The 8,786-nt window shown below is 32.3% G+C and overlaps 1 non-coding gene across 1 annotated transcript; it reads left to right on the forward strand.

Moving 5' to 3' along the window:
* Positions 1 to 7,791: 7,791 nt before the first annotated feature.
* LOC126002536 (U1 spliceosomal RNA) lies at positions 7,792 to 7,955 on the forward strand. Its single transcript, XR_007493225.1, has one exon. It is a non-coding gene; the product is annotated as a U1 spliceosomal RNA (small nuclear RNA).
* The last annotated feature ends 831 nt before the right edge of the window (positions 7,956 to 8,786 follow it).

The raw sequence follows: 8,786 nt of genomic DNA on the forward strand, positions 1-8,786 counted from the left end.
TGGACACTTGGTTTGTTTCCAAATATTAAGTATCATAAATAGTGCTGCATTGAGTATATGAGAAGTGTGTCTAATAGTATGACTAATGTGAGATTTTAAGATAACATGTAGTTTATCAATCTTTATATAATTCTTCAGTAACTGATCCACATTTCTAAAATACATGGATATTTTGAAGGTGACTGCATTGAATGTGTACAGTAAGTTTAATTGTTTGTTCATTTTAACAATGTTCAACTTTCCAATACATTATATAAAATGTATTACCATTTCTTGTGTCTTTACTTAATAGTGATTCATATAGGCAGGGGTGGGGGAGGAGGGGTGGGCATTGGAGGTGGGCATGTTGTACTGGTGAAGGGAGGTATTCTGTTTATGACTGAAACCCAACTACAATCATGCTTATAATCATGGTGCATAAATAAAAATTTATATATTAAAAATGATAATTTGCTCCCTTGTTATTACCCAAGAAATTGACCATGGAGGCCTATATTTATTAATGAGTTTTTTTTTGTAATAATTCTCTTTTATGTCATTAATTGCTTATAAAAATAGAACTGATTTCTGACTACTAAATTTGAGGCTTTTTTCCTATGGTAGTAGTATAATATTTAAGGAGTTTTGGTGGAATCATTAGAGTATTCTTAGTATAATATCATGCCATCTGTGAGTAGCTAGCTTTTTTCGGGGAGCATACCCAGTAACCCTCATGGGTTACTCCTGGCTATGCACTCAGAAATTACTCCAGGCTTGGGAGACCATATGGGATGTAGGGGATCAAACCTAAGTCTGTCCTGGATCAGCAGCATACAAGGCAAAATCCCTACCACTGGGCTGTAGCTCCAACTCCTTGAGTAGCTAGTTTTAATTCTTTTCTGATTTGAAATCCTTTAATATCTCTTTCTAGTCTAATTGTTGTAGTCAGGAGTGCCATCCCCTATCTTGAACAATAGTGCTGAGAGTGGCTATCTTTGTCCTCTGTCATATGCTAACATAGAGGCTTCAGTTAGAAGTAAAGCTTCAGGAAAACGCCACTGAAGGTTAGAGGATAGGCTTTTGTTAGAAGAAAGAAAAAATTCACTGGATGTAATGTTAGCTGTGGATTTGTAATATATTGCCTTTCTTCTTTTGAGGACATTTCCTTCTATCCCTACTTGGTTAAGTGTTTTCATCCAATATGTTTGTTAGAATTTGTCAATTATTTCTCAGCAACTATAAAAAAGATCATAGGATTTCCTTACATAAATACACTGGGTTTTATATAGTGATCTCTCCTTGCATCTCTGAGATAAATTTTCCTTATTCTCAGTATGTGATCTGTTTAATTAGAGCTGGATTTGGTTTTCTAAAACCTTGTTGATCCATAATGGTGCTTAATTTTTAATGATGTTAAATCATCTTGGTATGTAGATTCTTTGATTCTTAAACAATGTGCTATTCAATAAAAGTCTTCATAGTTTGAGATATTGTATTTTGATATGACATGAACATCCACATTTTAGTAACTATTTTTACACTTCTGATTTTTTCCCCCAATGGCAGGCATTTTCAAGAATGAATGCAACTTTTAATTTTCAGGAAATTCTTCAATTTTTTATTATCGCAGTACTTAAGACAAATGTTTCTAAACTTAATAGATTTACTATTTCCTTTACAGGACACAACAACAAAAACTTGGTATTATACCTTTTTAAAGTAAATGAATAGAAAATGCCATCCTGCAATTGCATGTGATGCTATTGTCCCCTAAAACAGTGTACTTACTAAGTGGCATCATCTACTTTGAGAAACACTGATTTAGTTAGTAATTGACTGTTTGCTTTCTTTAACATTGTTTTAAATATTATAAAGACTTGATCTTTGCCAAATGCAAAATATAAAATTTTGCAATGTATGTCATTTGTTTTTGTCTGTAAAATTCAGCAAAACTTCAACTAAATGACTAAAAAATCATACACACACTAATTTCACAAAATAATAAAAATCAGTAAAATATCAAAATATATTTCAAAGAATAAAATAAATTTAATTACTAGTTACAGAAAAGTATTAAATAGATAAATAGATAAAATAATAAACACACAGAAATTCAACTTATGCTAAATTTCTGGGAAAACATAATTTCCTGAAAAACAAAACTGTTGCTTAATTTCTATGACAAAGAGGTCCAAAAAGATTTTAGAGAATAAAAGTAAATAAAAACAAATCATTAAAACTAAGTAGATATTTTTATTTGAATACTGAAGGAATAACACATTTATTGTACAAGTATTATTAATTTTATATTTTATATTATGAAATGGAAAATCAACTAGTATAGTAATGTATAGTGTCCACAGATAAGTGACAAGTTAGAAAAAATTTACAGTATGATTAATAAAATATATAATGTTTATAAGATAATAATAATCCAAAAATAAAAATGATACAAACTATGTGTATATAAATTTTAAACATTATAATTGTTATAATATAATATATCTTATATCATAAAATATAATTTATAAATCAATAAGAAAATTAATTTTATAATATCAATCTGAATCAAGTACTGAATTATATGTATACTAGAGCTTTAAGCAATTTTTGAAGTTTTAGTGAAGGGTGTGAATTCATTTCTTTTAAAGTTTTCAACACTTCAATTTCAACCTGTCAATAATGTTTAATATAACTTTTGCATTATACACAAGGTTAAAGTATATAACTTGTACTTTTGCTTGTAATTTCTGGTAATATTTTTCTGTTCAGTTTTTAATGTTAATGGTAAATTTACTCACCCTAATTATGTGATAAAGAATCTGTCAAAACTAAAATGTCAGAGCCTAATGTAAAAGTCAAAGAAAAGATTCAGTAACTACTTGTGAAATTATATGTTGGATACTGTTTCTGTTTCTATTTTAGGATAAATATTTTTGAGCCTGTGAAAGGGAACACACCAGAAAATCATAGGTATAAATAGAAAATTAACAAAAATGAATAGGAGCTATAGGACCAAAAGATCACTTAATTAATTAAAGTTTACCTCTAATCCAATTATACCTTAAGAGTTATTTTATTTTTATTGAAATTATATGTTTTATCTATTTTAAATAATTTGTATTGTGATCAAAGTGAATTACAAGACATTTACAGTTTTTTTATTATGGAACCTTTGCAAAATGGGTTTTCTACTGTCTTCATAACTTTTGAGCATAAGTATTGTGTGACATTATGTTAAGAAAAAATATTCTATATTATCAAGGTTAAAATAAAGAAGCTGTGTAACGAAAGAAGAGTAAAACACAAAAGTATGGTAAGTAAAGAGGGTTGTATATCTATTTCTACATGATATAGTAACTCACAGATTTAGTGACTTTGAACAATATTTTTATTTTATCTCACACAGTTATTGGAAACCAGAAAATCAGACCCATTGGAACTAGAATATTCTTTTTTAGTGCCTCTTCTAAAGTTCCATTATAGACACTGATCTAAAAGGTTTGACGGTAAGTGAAGTATCATCTCCAGGAATATTTATCAATCACATGTCTGCTAAGTACACCTGCCTGTTAATAGAATTCCATTCCATGCAGACCTCCCTCTAAGACTGCTGGAGCATCTTCACAGGTGGGCTCTAGGCAGGCAAGAGAAAAATATTGAATAAAAACCAACAACAACAACAACAACAACAAGGCAAAGCCGGTTTTATTTTTGTATAACTTACAAATAAATACCCATGTTACCAATTGTAGAACATTTCAGGAGATGAAGAGAAAACAAAGCTGCATAGATGTTTGTGTTGCATGCAGCTGAACCAGGTTTAATCCCAAAGAACTGTATAAGGTCCAATGGACACTAAGAGGAATAAACCTTATCTTATTATTGAGTGTGGCATATAAACTAACATCTCAACACAAACGTTTGTTGTATAATTCAATAAAATCTATATAATAAGAATGTCTAGGAGTTAATATTCAGCAGTATATTGAAGTCTGCCAGCTCCTCGTTTCTCTGAGGAGAAAACTGTGAGGCGTGGGGCAATTATGAGAAACAGAGTTCCTAGTATTTTATCATCTAAAATTCCTAGCCTCATTAGTTAAAATGTTCAGTTTTCCAAACTGATAATTATAAAGATTAAGACTTCATTTATATTAGGTGGCCTGTCACCACACAGAACATAGAAAATAGAAAGTAGAGCAGAAAGAAACTGATTAGGACTCAGAGCTGAGAGCCTGGGAATCTGGAGAATGGAGAATACACGCAATTTCTACACTTTTGAACTGCTCTTTTCAAAACACATATTTATATTCTTTTCTAAGTCAAGTAGATCTACAGAAGCAAATATAACTTTTAGGGCATCTGACCAGATGCTTCATTCTTAAGAGCCTTATTTGCTCATTATTGCTCAGTCCCTGACTATACAGAGCCCCAAATCCCCAGCCTGGAGTGGGGTCCTGATATCATTGCAGTCACAAGGTGGGCCTGGAATTCTCTGTGCTATCCTAGAAAAAGTCAGAAATGGTATGTGGCACCTCTCTGGTTCATAATTTGGACAAACAGAATTTTATGTCATTATGAGGATCAATTCTATTTAGAAGAAAGAAATGTATTGTTATTTTCTTTTATATATGCAATCTGCCTTTATTTTCTTTATCTTCTCTTTTTTAATTACTATCTTTATTTAAACACCTTGATTACAAACATGATTGTGGTTGGGTTTCAGTCATGTAAAGATCATCCCCTTCACCAGTGCAACATTCCCATCACCAATGTCCCAAATCTCCCTCCTCCCCACCCCACCCTACTCTTGCCTGTACTCGAGACAGGATTTCTACTTCCCTTATTCATTCACATTTTTATGATATTTCTTAATTTAGTTATTTCTCTAACTGCAGTCATCACTCTTTGTGGTGAGCTTCATGTAGTGAGCTGGAACTTCCAGCCCTCCTCTCTTTTGTCTCTGAGTATTATTGCAAGAATGTCTTTTATTTTTCTTAGAACCCATAAATGATTGAGACTATTCTGTGTCTATCACACTCCCTCTTGACTTATTACACTCAGCATAATAGATTCCATATACATTCATGTATAAGAAAATTTCATGACTTCACCTCTCCTGACAGCTGCATAATATTCCTTTGTGTATATGTACCACAGTTTCTTTAGCCATTCATCTGTTAAAAGCATCTTGGTTGTTTCCAGAGACTGGCTTGGAGAATCTGTTTGTAGAGTGAGTTTACTCCTTGAAGATGCCTTTAGTCTCAATGTCATGGGGAGTTTTACCTATGTGAGTTCTATATATCTTAGGGTATCAGGTCTGAATCATCCCATGAATGCAAGGATGGTTTAGCATCCATAAATCTATCAACATAATACACAATATCAACAACAAGAAAAATAAAAATCACATGATCATATCAATAGATGCAGAGAAAGCACTTGATAAGGTCCAACACCCATTCTTGGTAAAAACTCTCATCAAGAATGGAATGAAAGGGAACTTTCTCAATATAGTTAAGGTCATCTATCACAAGGCAATGGCAAATATCCTCAATGAATAAAAACTAAATGCCTTTTCTCTAAATTCTGGTAAAAGATAAGGCTGTCCTTTCTCACAACTCCTCTTCAACATAGTAATAGAAGTACTTGCTATAACGATTAGGCCAGAAAAAGATATCAAGGGAATCCAGATAGGAAAGGAAGCAATCAAGCTCTCACTGTTTGCAGATGTACAAAAGTAGAGTGCATGATACTCTACTCTAGAAAACCCTAAAGAGTCTACCAAAAAACTTCTAGAAACAATAGGTTTATATTGAAGTGTGGCAGGCTACAAAATTAACACACAGAAATCGATGGCCTTTTTATACACCAATAATGATAGGGAAGAAATGGACATTAAGAAAATAACCCCATTCACCCATTCACATTAGTACCACAAAAACTCAAACATTTGGAGTCAACTTGACTTAAACCAGTAATGAATAAATTTTTAACCAGAATGCTTAAGTAAGCAATTAAAAAATAATGTACATACTAGAAAATAATAAGTTAAAAGAAAACTGAATATAGTTTTATTTTAATGCAAAGTTTTAGCTATATTTTAGAGATTAGTCACTTTTCATAGAAACGTAGAAGAAACCACACTGAGAATGAACCTAGGAAAATCGAGGTTGACAATAAGTAGAACTGATTAATATAAGTTATTATAGTATATTTGTTTAAAGTTCATAAGAAACATTAATATCTAATTGTACATATTTTAGCATTTACCACTAAAGACCCAAACCCTACTTCAAACCTTAACCAAGATGCTGTCCAAAATCAACTAAAATTTGTCATCAAGATTCTGAAATAGTTTTTTATCACACTATAATCTGACCCTGATAATCACTAAAAAAGTCAACAATACTGTAACTATCACTCCACTTTCTCAACTAACTAACTTAAGTTTTTTTATGGACATCTTAGTGCTCAGTTGAAATCTGTTGTATAAATATTACTGGTGTTGTCATTAAGTTACTACATATGTTCTGAAGTCACAAAATCCCTGAAGAAACAGGTGTAAATGCTTTTGTCTCAAATTTTAAGCATATGTCATATCTGAAAATAAAAAACTTCAAAAAGAATTTAAATCTAACTGTGAAAGATTTTCTTAAGTTTCTGTATTTTCTAAAAATGTTTCTTATTTGTAAAATCAGCCAGTCTTTGACAATCACATGGACATCCAAACTGAGAAGGCACATATTTAAAGAACAGACATACTTTGCTACATCACTTTGCAGCTGTAGTCAGATATAATATGCATGACCAATGAATAAGACAGCTTGTCTAGGTAAATATTAATAATTTTGAGGGAGTAAATTCCAAATAGTATTAAGGACCTTAGAAATTTCGAGGTGTTGCTTGATCACAGTCTTACTGAGGGGAACATAATACTTGAAGGGGAGGTGCAGGAACAAAAGATGGTGCTTGGAGGTGGGGGAACTAGGTAGTGCCAGGAATCAAAGGTGAGGGTATTGTGAACCAGAGAATGGCCTTAGACATATCAGGCCTGAACCTAGGTAAACAAAAGGGAGCTCGGGCCTGTACACTGCCTGGAATATGGTTAGGAAAATTTCCAGTTTTAGTGAGGGCAGGGAACAAAGGACAACAGATAAACAAGGCTCTGAAACAAGATTCATGGCTTAATATAACATTTGCTTTGCTTACACATGGCTCTTGCCTTCCAGCTTCATGTGTGTGATTTCCATCTTTTAAGGGACTATTTTCCCTTTGTTATTATTTTCTATAAGATAGTAAGACTATCTTACCGTATAAGAAAAATTGTATATATATATATATATATGTATCAACCATAGTATATTGAGTACAAATCTGAATATGCACCTTAAAGGAATATGGATATGTGCCTTTAATACCGAGGATAAAAATGTGTAAATTGTGCCTACCCAGGCTCATGAGCTTAAGTCTTCTTTACTTGCAGCCCTCAACACTGACTCTTTATAAATATAGTTTATTATTGGAGACAGAAAGATAGCATGGAGGCAAGGGATTTGCCTTGCATGCAGAGGGACAGTGGTTCGAATCCCAGCATCCCATATGGTCCCCAGGCCTGCCAGGAGTGATTTCTGAGCATAGAGCCAGGAGTAACCCCTGAGTGCCACTGGGTATGATCCCAAAACCAAAATAAATAAATAAATAAATAAATAAATAAATAAATAAATAAATATAGTTTATTATTTTATCGGAGGCCATACCTTGCATTTCTCAGGGATAATTACTTGGTCTTCCCTTAGAAATCACTCTTGGATACTTACCTGGCAGGGGAGATACCATGATCACGAAGGTGGTTTCCTCAGGGCGAGGCTTATCCATTGCACTCCAGATGTGCTGACCCCTGCGATTTCTCCAAATGTGGGAAACTCGACTGCATAATTTGTGGTAGTGGGGGACTGCGTTCGCGGTCTCCCCTGGAAAAAAAAAGAAATCACTCTTGGTGGGGCTCAGAGGACTGAACGGTGGGCAAGAGATTGAACTCAGGTCACCCACAAGAAGACAAGCACCTTACCTGCTGCCCATTTATTCTGAACCCAAATATAGTCTTTAAAAATAAAGCTATATATATTTAAAAAGTAAATATCATTTGTAAAATGTTTAATTATATTTGCATCATTGTCTAAAATTTGTCACAAGGAATCCTACTGCTCTTATATGCTCATTTTAGTATAATTTCTGGGAGAACTTTTACCTGTCAGTATATGTATCCTGAAATTTATGACATTTTAAAGATATATATATATATATAGAGAGAGAGAGAGAGAGAGAGAGATTAATTACATTTTCCTTTCATTTTAGTATGTTTTACAATGATCAATTTTCCAGACAACTAGAAATATGTAGGAGAGGATAGTAATAAGAGAAATCATTGTAGCCTATGATTTTAGAGAAGCACTTAGTGCAAAATGATGTTATAAATGTTTTCCTTCCTAACATTTTTCGAAGTATTTACTATGTAAAATTAATTTAAATTAAAGAGCATCGAAAACTGAATATTAAATGCAGTTCTTATAATAGAACATTTAAAATCATTTGGGGAGGACTGAAAGGAATGAGATATATGTGATGGGAGAGAAATGTGGGTGAATGAGAAAGAGATTTTTAATTGAAATCACACTAAATATTCAGAAAATAACTTTTCTGATGAAGTTAATTATTCCTTTATGAAATCAAAAGAAAGGCAGAGACCAAAGTTTATAGTTAATCAAAGATAAATTTAATAACACTTAAATAAATAGAAGATACAT

This window comes from Suncus etruscus, chromosome 2 (assembly GCF_024139225.1).
Source record: "Suncus etruscus isolate mSunEtr1 chromosome 2, mSunEtr1.pri.cur, whole genome shotgun sequence".
Lineage (NCBI taxonomy): Eukaryota > Metazoa > Chordata > Mammalia > Eulipotyphla > Soricidae > Suncus > Suncus etruscus.